Source organism: Scleropages formosus, chromosome 6, assembly GCF_900964775.1.
Source record: "Scleropages formosus chromosome 6, fSclFor1.1, whole genome shotgun sequence".
Taxonomy (NCBI): Eukaryota; Metazoa; Chordata; class Actinopteri; order Osteoglossiformes; family Osteoglossidae; genus Scleropages; species Scleropages formosus.
This window is the reverse complement of record NC_041811.1, coordinates 32,315,477-32,330,244: the sequence shown is the minus strand read 5'-3', so window position 1 is coordinate 32,330,244 and position 14,768 is coordinate 32,315,477.

The following is a 14,768-nucleotide window of genomic DNA, read 5'->3' as shown; positions in this document are numbered from 1 at the left end:
GATACACTGTTGCACAGGGCATGGAGAAAGTTCATTCAAACCAAAAAAAAAAATTCACCATAGTATCCAGCGATCATCTTTCCCAGTTGGCTCCCTGAGTCTGCAAAACTTATGTCTGTATGGTGCAAATATGCAGCTTCTTTAGAAGGACAGCAAATCCAAGGATTGGTGAGATGTACATCAGAGCCCTGGGGGATAACTCTCTGGAACTGCTGGTATCTGGAAGTCATGAACTTTCAGAGAGCTGCACTCTTTCTCTGGATTCCTGAGGTAATGATGATGTTGGCCCAGGAGGGGTCTGGCAACCTCTCCTCTGAGTCGCTGGTCAGATGTGGGATGAAGGTCAGCATCTTACTCAGAAGAGCCCTTTCGGAGTTCCAGAAAAGTGTGAGTAAACACTTCTGGAGCTTCACCTCTCACTTTTACCTCCACGCTTCATGCAGATGCCAGAAAACTAAATCTTCCCTTAGTTCAACGGGATTGTTACACCAGGCCTTTGCCAATAGGAAACAAGAGTCCCGCTAAAGTGAACGAGTTGACTTGCACCCTTAACCTTTACCGGCATCTCTGAAACAGTTACTGCAGGGATTAACAACAGTCACATGGACGTATAAATCAGTGCCAGATTGGCTGACAAGAAATAGAGAAATATTTCTACGTCCTCAGATTCCACCTCTCTAGTGTCATCATTTTTTACTGAATCTTCTAACTCGACACAATTATTGGGAAAGTGAACCCAACTGTAGGTTCTTCAGTTTACCGGACCAGTTCTGTCATTTCATATCTGTATCCGACTTGGCTACACGCCACAGTGAGCCTGAAACCTTCTAATGGGAATATGTTCCTTTGACGTGCAGCCTACTCAGGGACTTGCTTTCTTGACGCCCAGGGGCTACGTGGAAAGCCAGCACTGTGATATTACATTTATATTTACATTTATTCATTTAGCTGATGCTTTTCTCCAAAGCGACTTACAATGTTAAGGTTACAATTACTTGCGCATTTACACAGCTGGGTAATTTTACTGGAGCAATTCAGGGTAAGTACTTTGCTCAAGGGTACTACAGCTGGAAGTGAGGCTCGAACCTGCGATATAACCTTAAGAACCTTCACTGTGGTTAAACAGCAACTTTGTTCCACCTACAACAGGATCATGCTGGATTCTTCCACAACTACATAACTTCTGTTCGCAATGCATAAGTTATGTCACTAAGAAGCAGAGTAGGATGGTGCTGGGGCCTCACAACTCTTGGGCTGTCAGTTCAGGAGGATTTGAATTAGTCTGAGCGGAAGAAATACGATCTTCAGTGTTTGTGGTGGCCTCATCTGGGTGCTCTCGTTTCCTCCCACAGTCAGAAAATGAATAGTTGAATTGACCTTAGTCTATATACTCATTAGTGACTGAGGCTGTGTGATTGGTCTGTAACGGTGGACCCTGCCTCATGCCTTATGCTTCCAGTTTAGGCTCCAGGCCACCACCTGGAAGCATAAGGCATGAGAGGAAAGGGAATAGAAAAATCCATCCAATTTCAATAACTGCTTGTTTCCAGCAGGTTTGTGGTGATCCAGAGCCTATCCCAGAAGCATTTGGTGCAAAGGCTGAAGGGGCTTCGACCTGGATGGGATGGGGATCGAAAAAGGAACACAGAAATGCGTGTAAATGATTCTGAACATGTGCATCTTAAGCCTGGATTTAAAGGTGTCCAAAGCAGTTTTGATACTCTGGATTTGGTACAGAACTAGCGTCGCGTCCGGATGAGAGTCCGACATGGACCCATGTTACTGTAACGTCCGAACACGGATTAAAAACGTAATGACCCCACGTGTGTTTTCACAAAGGTGAAAAGCAAAACACGAATCTGTGAGTGGGACTTCAACACAGAGATGTGACGGAATACCAGGCTGAAACACAAAAAGCACAAAAGGCAGGAGTAGAGGTGACAGGCACTCGGGACTGGAACATGAACACGTATGGAACAAGACTGAAGATTGAATACTGATTCAGAATCACAATCTAGACTCAGTTGTTTGTTGCTTTTATGCTTCGCTGATGACCAGATTGTGAACAGGTATATGGGTCTGGGTTAGTGGCACTGAGTGACATCTCCTCTGGCCCCTAGGGGTATTGTCCCTGTGGGTCATGACAATTAGATATTGTCAGTATTTAATGAGTAAAGCAGGAACATTGCATGTTTGGAAAAAAAATGGCTCAGGAAAGTGCTATTTATATCTCTCATTTAAATTGATGGTAATTAAGAATTCATTTTATAGCAATGGACTTTATAACAGGTTAGAAATTGTGTCCATTGTGCAAAGGGAGCCTGCATTGTCCTCGCACACACGCACGGTGAACTGGAGTCTAACCCAGCAACGCAGGGCGCAAGGCCGGAGGGGGAGGGGACACACCCAGGACGGGACACCAGTCCGCCGCAAGGCACCCCAAGCGGGCCTTGAACCCCAGACCCACTGGAGAGCAGGACCCGGTCCAACCCACTGCGCCCCCCTACACACACACACACACACACACACACACACACACACACACACACACACACACACACACACACACACACATTTTCAGAACCGCTAGTCCCATACAGGGTCATGGGGAACCGGAGCCTACCCAGCAACACAGGGCGTAAGGCTGGAAGGGGGAGGGGACACACCCAGGACGGGACGCCAGTCCGTCGCAAGGCACCCCAAGCGGGACTCGAACCCCAGACCCACTGGAGAGCAGGACCCAGTCCAACCCACTGCGCCACCGCGCCCCCCTACACATAAAAACATTTTTGTCTAAAAATAGAGACCGGAAATGCGGCCGCGTCCCTGTGGGCGTTTTGTCCCCGGGCTGAACCCTGAGAACCTCCGTTCCTCAGAAACACGCACGGCTTCCCAAGGAAACCACAATGATACACCAATGCTGAGGGAGTGACATCCAAAAAGTAATTAAACAAAACTGAGATATGTTCGCGAGGGCAGCAGATCGGCCTCCGACTCCGGGACGGATTTGTTCGCGCGAGCCGATTTCTAACACGCACGCGATGGACGTTCCGGGCAGCGACGCGATCGATAGGGGCTCTTTCTTTTGCGCACGCCGACGCCGTCCGTTTGGACACTTTTCCCAGCTGAATAAATCTACTCTGGGATCAAGGAGGATTTGGCTACGTCCTCCTTCACCGTCGCAGACACGTGCAACTTGTTTCCTTCAAGTTCAACTGCTCCCGGTAACTTTAATGAAGAAAACGGGGAATTTTACCCCGATCCGTGCTGGTATGCGCGGCCTTTCCTGTTGCGAGCAGCCAGGATGGACGCTCACCGCCTAGACCTGCTTCCAGCACAACCATCCCACCCATAAGTGCGGAGAATGAAACGAAACACTAAATCTCTGGCAAACCCTCCGAGATGTCGGAGGAGCTCAAGCTAGAGAAGGTGCCGCAGAAGTTCCACTAACACCGTTATAAATTCTTTACTGCCTGAGCTCATCGTAGCTCTTCAGCAAAACCCAAGCAAACATCTGCTCGACGAGCTCTTTTAAATCCTGGCCCGCATTCTGCCTGTCTCGACGTGAACCTTGTCTGATGGTCACGGCACATCCGTGTTACCCAACTCTCTGGAATCGCCTCTCATGGGGGAATGGAGCTATGGCCCTTCTCCAGAGCACATCTCCTGGGTGTGCGCACCTACACGCCGCTCTCCGTCTTTAGTTTTGTCTCCTAGGGGAAAGTACGGTGTATTTAGGAGAACAGTAAACATCATTCGTGTACGCCGCCCCGGTGGACTGGGCGCTGATGGTTACGCTTTACTCTTCGTCGCTGCTCAACATAATTGCTGTGTGTTGGTTTTACGTTCGAAAGAAAAAGCGGCGTGGTGTAAGACTTGGCCGCTCTTTCCTCTGAAGAACGTCGCCATCTGAAGCTCGAGACGCGCTGACATCGGGCGGAGGATTAAATCCAAATGGGGGCTACTGACTTTCCGGGGTACGGAGGAATTCGCAAAGATCTGAATAACAGTTCTATTGTTTGCAGAGAAATTACCGAAAAAGTTCGATTAAAAAAAAACACGCCCAGTTATCCTCCCCGAGACTTTAATTCGCCAGGACGTTTAAAAAAAAAAAAAAAACAAACAAAAAACCAGCCAAAACCGCATTTTCGTGCAAAACCGCCCGCATTTTCAGACAATATCCAAAAAAAAAAAAAAAAAAAATACGAGAGCGCTGTCCTCGTACACGTGGCTTTTCGGTTCATGATTTGCGCGTGTCTTTTTTTAAATGTTATGTCTTCCCTAACATTACGTTGGCTCGTCAGCTAGCGGGGAAAAGGATTCATCTTTCGTGACATAAGCGGAGCTAAAATGCAGGAAAAACGAGAAAGAATTTCGAGTCGTTCGGTTCGTTCGACTGGTTTTTTCCGCTTCAGTAATTCAATATGCTGCAAGTAGTCAAAGGCCAGTTCGGCTGAGCGCGCCGCCTGTCCGCGCAAGGCCCCGCGTGAAACTGCTGAACCGGTTTCCCTTGATCTTGGCACTAAAACTCATAGGAGGCCTGCACGCGTGAGAAAAGAGCCCCCCGGCCACCGAAGGCTGAAGCGCCGGCGGAGCTCCGAACGCAGCAGATTGCCGGCACCCCCCGGTTTCGGGACGGGATCGCATTCTTCAGCAGTTGTGCAAGACCTCGGCGGCAGGCCCGGTGCCAGAAACGTTGTTCAGCGACTCGAAAATGTGTTCTCCCTCCCAGGCCGTTGCAGAAGTCAGTCCCCCGCACGAATCGTAAGCTTTCTGCTCATCTCATTAAAATATGCTCTGGTTCTCATAAAGCAGAGAAAATAGCAGGAAGAAAAGCGAGGCTCGAGAAGGCGCTTGAGTTTCGTATGTTCAGATGGGGGGGGGGACGCATCTGTGCGAAGGGCAACGGCGGTCCCTCCGCGTTCATTTTAATTGCAGTGGGGATCCTCGTCTGGAAAAGCAGAATCGCTCATTTCGGTCGGCTGTTTTCTCCAGATATTCCTGCGCTCGACTAAAAATAGAGTGAAAGCCATTTGTTTTCCTCCGCAAGTCTGAACGCTTCAACGAGCGCTGCGCTTGGTGCTGTAAAACGATTCCCATCAACAAAAACAAAAAAAAAATCATCTTAACCAGTAGAAAATAACCTTTGCATGTATTCATCAAGCAGACACTTTTCTCCCAAGCGACGTAGATCTAATAGAAAATACGACGTGCATTAAATTACAACTAAATAAAATTAAAATTGTATGAAATTTTTTTAAAAAAATCTTTAAAACTCCACTTTGTTTCGCGAAAGTACACACACACACACACACACATTTTCAGAACCGCTTGTCCCATACGGGGTTGCGGGGAACCGGAGCCTACCCGGCAACACAGGGCGTAAGGCCGGAGGGGGAGGGGACACACCCAGGACGGGACGCCAGTCCATCGCAAGGCACCCCAAGCGGGACTCGAACCCCAGACCCACTGGAAAGCAGGACCGTGGTCCAACCCACTGCACCACCGCACCCCCCTCCCGCGAAAGTATTCCAGTGCAAATCGGCCTTTCGCACTTAATTTTGGAAACTATTTACGGGCTTCATTTATTTCTCAACGGCGCAAAATATCTATTTCTGCAGCCGGTTACACCCGGCGCATTTTTTCTCGTTTGCGCGGAGCGCTGGAGCCGCTTGCACGGGGGGCCTCCTCTTGTTTTTCTTCGCATTTTTCTACCGGAGGAGCGCTCCGAGAGAGCCGCTCATTCACCGCGGAGCCGCGGGCCGCATTCCTGCAGGCAGCGGTGCCACATCTGCAAACTATTAACCCAGTTCCTCCGTCCACGTCGCTGGAATCCACAACCCGAGGCCTCGCAGACGGGCTGAGCTAACTGGAAAGTATCAGTGTCCTACCCGTTGGAGCCGCCTGCCGCGGGTGCCAAATAACACCACGGAACACAAACACGAGTCAAATGGAAGGGATGAGGACGGTTATCCCGCTATAGGAATGCTGCCGCCCCCCACCTGGGAACCACGCCGTTCGATTTCGGCCGCCCGATTGCGTGTCCGTCCTTGCCGTATATAGCGTGACTGCATATGTTCCGCGGCGAACGGCGTAACGGACGCTCTGTTGGCTCCCGCCACGTTTCTCCGAGTGGAAGTCGGGGATAGGAAACGGAAACGAGCTCAGAGAAGCCGCTGAAATTATGCTTCGTAAGGGCTATTAAAGTTATGCTGGATCCCTCTCCGGGACGGATGCAGACACCCAACCGTAGATCACGTGGTCGTCCATGGGGGCAGCAGTCGATGCGCTGATACCGGAAGTGACATTTGGACCGTTGTTTGCACGGATTAGGCCGGACGCCGGAATTCAAGGCGGAGCTTTGATAAACTGATAATAATTCAGAGGTTATCAGTTATGATTCAGCCTTAATTTGTTCCGTGTTGCAGTGTGGCGACAGCTGCGTACGGGGGAGGATCTCTCGGGTCTTATTTCGAGCATTTATCGGCCCTCCCGTGCGATGAGTGTAATAACTACGCGGATTTTTAAGAGCTGGAAAAGGATTTATATCATCGGTGCAGGTGGACGCTCCTCATGGCTAAATTCCTTGAATCGGAAACACCGACTCCATTGCAGACCGCCCGACTGTTGAAATTAACGTCCGCACGGCTGAATATGGTGCGGGATGTGCAAATGCATAATGGAAATTTAAAAAAAAAAAACTGATAATTTCAAAAAAATGATTCATGTATATGGGGGGTGCGGTGGCACAGTGGGTTGGACCGGGTCCTGCTCTCCGGTGGGTCTGGGGTTTGAGTCCCGCTTGGGGTGCCTTGCAATGGACTGGCGTCCCGTCCTGGGTGTGTCTCCTCCAGCCTTATATCCTGAGTTGCTGGGTTAGGCTCCAGTTCCCCGCAACCCTTTATGGGACAAGTGGTTTGGAAAGTGTGTGTGTTTCATATATTCTCATGTCACACTGTGGTCTGTTTCTTACCTCCACTGATGACATTTGAACATCGATCATTACGCGCAAAGTAAAAACGAGTGTGACCGGAGAGTATCCTTTGAAACATCAAAACCAACAGAATGCGGCAGCAGAGGTTTTTTTTCGAGAATTAATGCTCATAAAAACATAATAATGCACTATATGAAAAGAAGGGGAAGAACGACCAGTTCTTTCGAAATGCCCATTGCATAAAAAAACATTCATACGCTGCTTTTCCACATGGGTGACAATAAAACGTGAGAACGTACCGACACAAGCGTGTATAAATCTGGAAGTGATGAAACACTCGAGCTCTTGTGGGTGTCTTTGCAGCCTTGAGGCGGTTGGAAACATCCACGGTTGGGTCTTCTTGCCAGAGGACATCCTGGAGGAAACCCATGCTGTCACACATTCGAACCCACAGCCCAGGAGAAGTGAGGTGCTACCTGCTCACCCACTGTGCTAAGTGAACTGCAGCAGTGAGACAGATATTTACTTATTTAGCAGATTCTTTTCTCCAAAGGAGGGGAGTGTGGTGGTGCAGTGGTGCTGTGGGTTTGACTGGGTCCTGCTTTCTGGTGGGTCTAGGGTTCGAGTCCTGCGTGGGGTGTCTTGTGACAGACTGATGTCCTCTCCTGGGTGTGTCCCCTCCAGCCTTACACCCTGTGTTAGGCTCTGGCTCACTGCATGGGACAAATGGTTTTGCGCAACATGTGTGTTTTCTCCAACACAACATTCGATGAACTCTCTGTAGTGTTATCAGCCCACACACCTTATTCACCATGGTGACTTACACTGCTAGATACACTACTTACAATGGGTCACTCATCCATACATCAGTGGAACACACATGCTCTCTCTGCCACTCTCATGCTATGGGTGAACCTGAACAGCTTGTCTTTGGAGTGTGGGAGGAAACCAGAGCACCCAGAGGAAAACCACACAGACTGAGCAGGGATCAAACCCATGTCTTCTCATACCACTCAGGTGTTGTGAAACAGCAGCGCTACCCGCTGTGCCACCCAGACATTGCACAGATAGCCCTGCAGGAGGTCAGGACAGGTGAAAGGGAGCGAAACCCCAGGAGGAAAAGTAACTCTCAGCTGCTGTCCTGTTCTCACATACGGGACTAAATAAAGAAGCGAAGATCATACGCTTGGAGAGAGCACCTAGGTGGCAAGGGGGCAGTGACAGGAGCGCGCTGGGGCCATGCGAGTCCGCAGACTGGATGCGGAGCAGCTTCCCAGAACAAACAGCAGCCTCTCATTAGCCCTGCCCACGCAGTCGGCCCCAGCTGGCTCCGCTACGCGTCGCTCCCCTCCTCGCGGCCCATCGTTCGCAGGCCTACGTGGCAGTCCGCACGTGCTGGCAGTCTGCAGCCCGATTCGAGGGAGGAGCCCAGGGCGGGACCGCCGCCGGACCAGCGCGTGAGAGAAGACCCAGACAGGCGACTCCTATTGGACCGCGCGCAGCGGCGTTGCGGTTTAACAGCACCTCCGTAGCGAAGGATCACTGTACGCGGCTCTCGGCGAGCCCCCTTTCCCCTAACCTTTCTCACCGCTTCCTTACAATACTCCACCGTTTCATTACACTTACAAATGAACCACCTAAAGATCGAGCAGCGCCGTGTTTCAAATTTCAGTTTCGCTGCTGCCTTCTAGATGTTCTGCTTTATTCATCAGCAGCCTATATGAAACGTGGGTGACGGGATGCGTAAAGATGAACTTTTTCTTTTCAAATCACTAACACTCACTTCTTCAGGGACAGCTGGTAGTGTAGTAGATAGCGTTATTACATTTGCATCCAAAGGTCACAGGTTCAATCCCACCTCCAGCTGTCGTCCCCTTGAGCAACGTACTTACCCTGAATTGCTCCAGTGAAATTACCCAGCTGTATAAACGGGTAAATAACTGTAAGTTCGTAACTGTAATAATTCTAAGCTTAACATTGTAAGTTGCTTTTCAGAAAAGTGTCAGCAAAACAGATAAGTGTCTTCTTGTTCTTTTTCATCAACAATGTACATTATGAATCAATAAGGTTTGCAAAGAAACTTTGTGTCTGTATTCTAAACATGTGTCGACACGGTTGTTGAGATGTTGGTTAAATATGAAAGAGCATTGATACAGAAATAACATATAGCCTAAGGGTTAGTGCTAATGCCTTTGGATCTAGAGGTTGTAGGTTTAATCCCTCCCTCTGACTGTAGTACTCTTGAGTGAAGTACTTACCCTGAATTACTCCAGAAAAAATTACCCAGCTGGGTAAATAATTGCAACCCTAAGGTTGGAAGTTGCCTTGGAGAAAAGTGCCCCCTAAATGCTATTCTTAAGAAGAAATGACACAACTTTAGAAGGAGTTGTGTCCAGATTCCATGTGTGTTCAGGGAATTAAAGGGCAAGTTGATTTTATGAGGAAAAATGTAATCCTGCTCGCCTCTTAGGTTCTCAAGCAGAGGGAAATCTCCGTGTTTCTACTGTCCGGCTCCAGGAAAATGAAAACGTTGAGTTTTCATGTCACTTTCGCCAACGGTACGCATGGCTTTCACGGCGGTCACGTACACACCACCCAGTCAAAGGAACGCAAAGGTGAGCGGCGTACGCCTCCAGAAGAGCCAAGTTTTACATGTCGGTAGCGGAAGGAAAATCGAAATGGTGAGAGCGCGGTGAAAAAAAAAATAAAACAATTGTTTGTACAGTCATGGAACGTTTGCGTAAGGGTGCCGGAATGCCGGTAGCGGGTTCCAAGAGAAAATGTAAAAGAAGATGAAAGAAAATGAAGGCCTAAAATAATGCATATAAGTCCACTTTTTGGCAGTTACATAGTCGTGATGTGGCCGTCTGGTCCCTAATTAAACGAAACCTTTTTTAGTTCTGAAATAAAACGTGGTACGTAGTGGTTAGAGCTGCCGCTGCCTTTGGTCCTAAAGGTCATGGGTTCAAATCCTACCTCCAGCTGTAGTACCCTTGAGCAAGATAATTACCCTCAATTGCTCCTATGAAATTACCCAGCTGAGTAAATAATTGTAGGTAACTTTACATTATAAGTTGCTTTGGAAAAAAGCATTTGCCTAAATAAATAAATGTAATTAAATATGATTTGAAATGGACAAAAATAGTGTTGTACTCTGTCTCTTTGCACATCCTTGCAGTTTTAAAGTATTTTTTTCATACTGTAGTACTTTCTAGTGATTTTACTGCATTACTGGTTTAAACCATGATCAACATGCTGGTACTTAACGTACATACTTTATTTACATGCTTACTCAACAAGTCAAAACACAGTCTTTGTTTCACTCAGATATGTTTGCGTTGCTAAAAAGGAACTGAGAAATTCATATTTCAGATTATTTGCATTCTTGCTTTCGGTGTATGACCCCTCTAGAAGGGATTGGTCGTAAAAAATTAGTGATCAATTGATCACTTTGGGCGCAGAACCACTGAACTTTGCCCTTTCGGACAGTGATGAACAGCAGTAACGGACACCAACAGTCAGCCCACCCAAATCTGTCATATCGCTGTCATTCCGTCTCACTTCATCACTTTTCAGCCAAAGGTCGCAGGTTCAAATCTTAGCTCCAGCTGCAGTACCCTTGAGCAAGGTACTTACCCAAAATTGCTCCAGTAAAATTGCCCAGCTGTGTAAATAACTGTAAGTAGACTGAGGCTGCAAGTTGCTTTGGAGAAAAGCAGCCGAATGAATTGATTTAATGCAAATTCTGCGATTGTAGTAAATTTAATCGTGTGGACGTAATTGTCCATATTTGAAAGTGAATTCACATTATTTCACTTCCAGTCCAATGATACAATGTATCTTTTCACATCGATAGCCTTCATACCTTCTTTCTTTACATTAAAGCACTCCTTGAAAAACAACGCAATACCGTACGGTGTTTTCTTGCAGTTTCATCTCCTACGACGAAGGGCCTTCAATCCTGGTCCTGCAAACCTCCTGCATCTGTTGCTTTTTCCTTCCAGCAGCAGATTAAAACAGTTTCAGTACAATGAACTATTAGAATTCCGACAGCGCTAATCCTAACCGTTTAGTTGCAGGACTTTACGCTTTTAACCCTTTCATCGTTGCATTGCAGGAACGACCTTTAATAGAGAAGATCAGCAAAAACGCTTCTTGAACAGCGATTTCAATAACTGCTAATGACAATACATACATATCCTATTTTATCCCGTATTGCTGTAGGACAAATCAAAATAAATCAAACATTGTATTGGCGCACATCTTTCAATTTTCCCGGACCATCACAAATTTGGTTTTGCGTGACTGAAACGGCGCATCAAGTCGACCCGCTTGCAGGTTCGCTTTCGTGAGGTTCGTCTCGTGCAACTCATTCAATCGCCCGTTTCGGGGGAAATTAGGAGCTCAGCAGCAGGACAAGCCACCATGCAGGGATTAGAGCTGGAAATCTCTGACATGTGTCACTAATGGTAAAATATTCACTTAATTCATGTTCAGCCTGCAGTTTTTAGGATGAAAGCAATATTTTTGGAAAGTACTGTAAAAGTCCAGACTGCTGGTTTAAGTGTTCTTTTTGTGAAGCACACAGACCCTGAACATTTCCTCTACAGATGTGAGTTATGGTTGTGACTGTGCTGCCCCCTGCGGTGATTCTCTGTATGTGTGAGAGCAGAGATCCAAAATCCTGTTTCTGGTAGCAGCAGTGTATGACTGCACACACACGCGCTCTGAAGCCGCTTTTCCCAAGCGGGGTCGCGACAAACCGGAGCCTAATTGAAAGAACTCAGCGTCATTTAACATATCCTAGTATTTCTGTCAGTCTTTGTATTTACATTTATTTATTTAGCAGACGCTTTTCTCCAAAGCAGCTTCCAATGAACTCTATGTAGTGTTATCAGCCCACACACCTCATTCGCTGCTAGATACACTACTCATACCGGGTCACTCATCCATACATCAGTGGAACACACTCTCTCTCTCTGTCACTCACACACTATGGGGGAACCTGAACAGCATGTCTTTGGAGTGTGGGAGGAAACCAGAGCACCCGAAGGAATCCCACCCAGACAGGGGCGGACATGCAAACTCCACACAGGCTGAGCGGGGAGCAAACCCATGTCCTCTTGCACCACTCAGCCACCGTGTTGTGCCGCCCCACCCTTTGCAATATACAATTTGTACAACTTTACAATAGTGTGGTGGCACAGCGTGTAGTACTCGTGCCCCCCACAGTTCCTGGGCTGTACGTTCAGATGTGGGCTTGAATCCCACTCAGTCTGTGTGAAGTTCTCTTGTTCCCCCTGTGTTCCTGGGGGTCACCCTGTGTCAACCTCCTGGGACAGACCACCGTGACCCTGCGCTGACCATGGGGTTATTGATAACGGATGGATGACACTGTACTTAGCTCTAAAGCACCTAAAAGGTCTGGTGACTCCACTACAAAAAAATGTGCTCTATTTAAATAATTCCACGGTCAAAATGAACTCCTGAGGGAGATGATTATGCTCTGTCGGAGTTGATTTAACACTGCCAATTTTATTTTTTACCCAGGTTGAATATTAATATGTACTGCGCTATTTCAGGGCCATAAATAAAAAAAACCCATGAGTATTAAAAAAGGCTGTATGTCTGTGAAGATTCTCAATCATCCAGGCCATGGCATATCTAAAAACGAAAAACAAAGACAACTGGAAATCCAGTTGCCTTTGTTTTAGCTTCGTTTTTAGATATTAAAAAAGGCTTTTTTTTATGCAAATTGCTCCCAGTTAGAATTATGGGCTGTAGTGCCATAACCGTGGCTGAAATCTTGCAGCTGACCAGACTTTTCGCCAGCTTGTGGCGTCCACTGTGGTAAAAGAGTGCAGAACACGGTACTGAGTGAAAGACCCAGGGCGAATCTGCGCTCACATTTCACCGCTGTCCAACAAAGAGACGCTGTCAAGGGTTTGAGTCATTCTTCTCACGTTGCCTAAGTTGTCTCATTACTCTCGTCTTTGGACTACTGTGTTTCGCTAATGCGGACCAGCTGAAGCTGCGCTCGAAATGCCCCCGAAGCACTATAAAACGCCGCCGCAAAGGTCTTGAGTAAAACGAAAAATGCAGCCATATTAAAACATTTAGCATCACTCAGGTAGGCGGCTTTAAAGCAAATGAGTGATTTCAAAGTGTTTCCCTCATATTAACAGGGCATTAAACGGCCTGCCGCAGGGAACATAAAAGGGTTCCCGATCCCCCTTAACCTTCCAACGTAGCGTGTGCTTCTGAAAATCATTAGGGGGCAAAACAGGAGGAAACAACAGGGCCCCAAATCTGTGCTGTGATTTAACTTGGCTTGAAATCAGACAACATTTAAAGAGCCTCGATGTTTCGGCCCGTCACTTAGCCGATGCTTTTCTACAAAGCGATTTACCATGTTAAGTTACCTACCTATTTATACAGCTGGGTAATTTTAAGAAAATTAAAATTAAAAAAATCATTTTAAATAATAAATCAAAAAGTTTATATATATATATACATACATATATAGACATACATATACATATACACATATATATTCTTTTTTTTTAAATCCTGAGGATCTGAACTGGTTAAATTTATGACTTTTCCACTGACATCTCTAGTCCAAAGGGACAAAGACAAAGGCAGCTGGGTAATTTCTACTGGAGCAATTTAGGGTCAATTCCTTGCCTCAGGGTACTACAGCTGGAGGTGGGATTTAAACCTGTGACCTTTTGGGTCTAAAGGCAACTGCTCTAACCACTACTGTGCCATCCATACACAACTGGACACCTGTGAAGGATCTCGTGTTCAGAGATAAACTATCTCAGCTGTCTCTCTGTTGGATGCTGTCTGACTTCTTGATGCTTATTGATCATTGATCTCACCGTGCAAAAGTTTTGGGACATTTCCATGGGTTCGGTATCTCGCCTTGGTGTCATCACCTTGAAGTCTGGGTGAGGACCGTTGGACCAGTCGCCACCTGGACATAGAAGTGATTTTGGGTCAGCAGCATGGCGAGTGGAAAACGAAAAGACCTGTCCAGTGGAGACTTCCTGTGAAGCCCACCAGGTATATACTTAATTAAACAGCAGTAAGGCTGACTATGTACTATGACATCATCTTTAAAAGAGGATGCAGAAGGTTGGGTGCTCATCACAGCCAGGCATTCTGAAGGCACACACTGTTACCCGCTGTATAGCTGCACAACATCACCAGCAGCTCCACACAAGTGAATCACGATGGATCACTTAGAATTTCATGATGAAGGTATAAAGTTTAAAGGAGGGTTATGGGATTGAACACGTGTCATGATTGCTGCGGTGAAGGCCACCTGGCTGAGAGCAGTGGCCTGCAGCACTTTTCCAACATACAAACCCCACAATTCCTGGAGGCCACGATGCTGCTGGTTACTATATCGATACTGGAGTGGGCTGGACTGATTCTGCAGAGCAGAGGCCTTAAAATGAAATAACCGCCAATAATTTTCCGTCATAAATAGTCTACTGCAACACCTTGATTTATTTACAGATGGCTGTTAACTCTTAACAGGGAGACCAGTTATAAGAAAGTGCCTTTCCCTACTCTTTATAATTATTTAAATTGGAGACTTGTAGGAAGATGAGAAATATGCTGAGTAAATTTTAAGCAAATGTACAAATATGAATGCAAAGGCTATTATCCTTACTAAAAATGTTGATTAAAGTGATTAGAAGCGATTGTTATTTTTTCAAGTGACCACAGAACCCAAAAAATTTCCCATCAGAAAAGTTAACAGGTGTGGTCGACCTCTCACGATTGTGTGTGAAATACAGTATTGTATTTTTTTTCTGAAAAA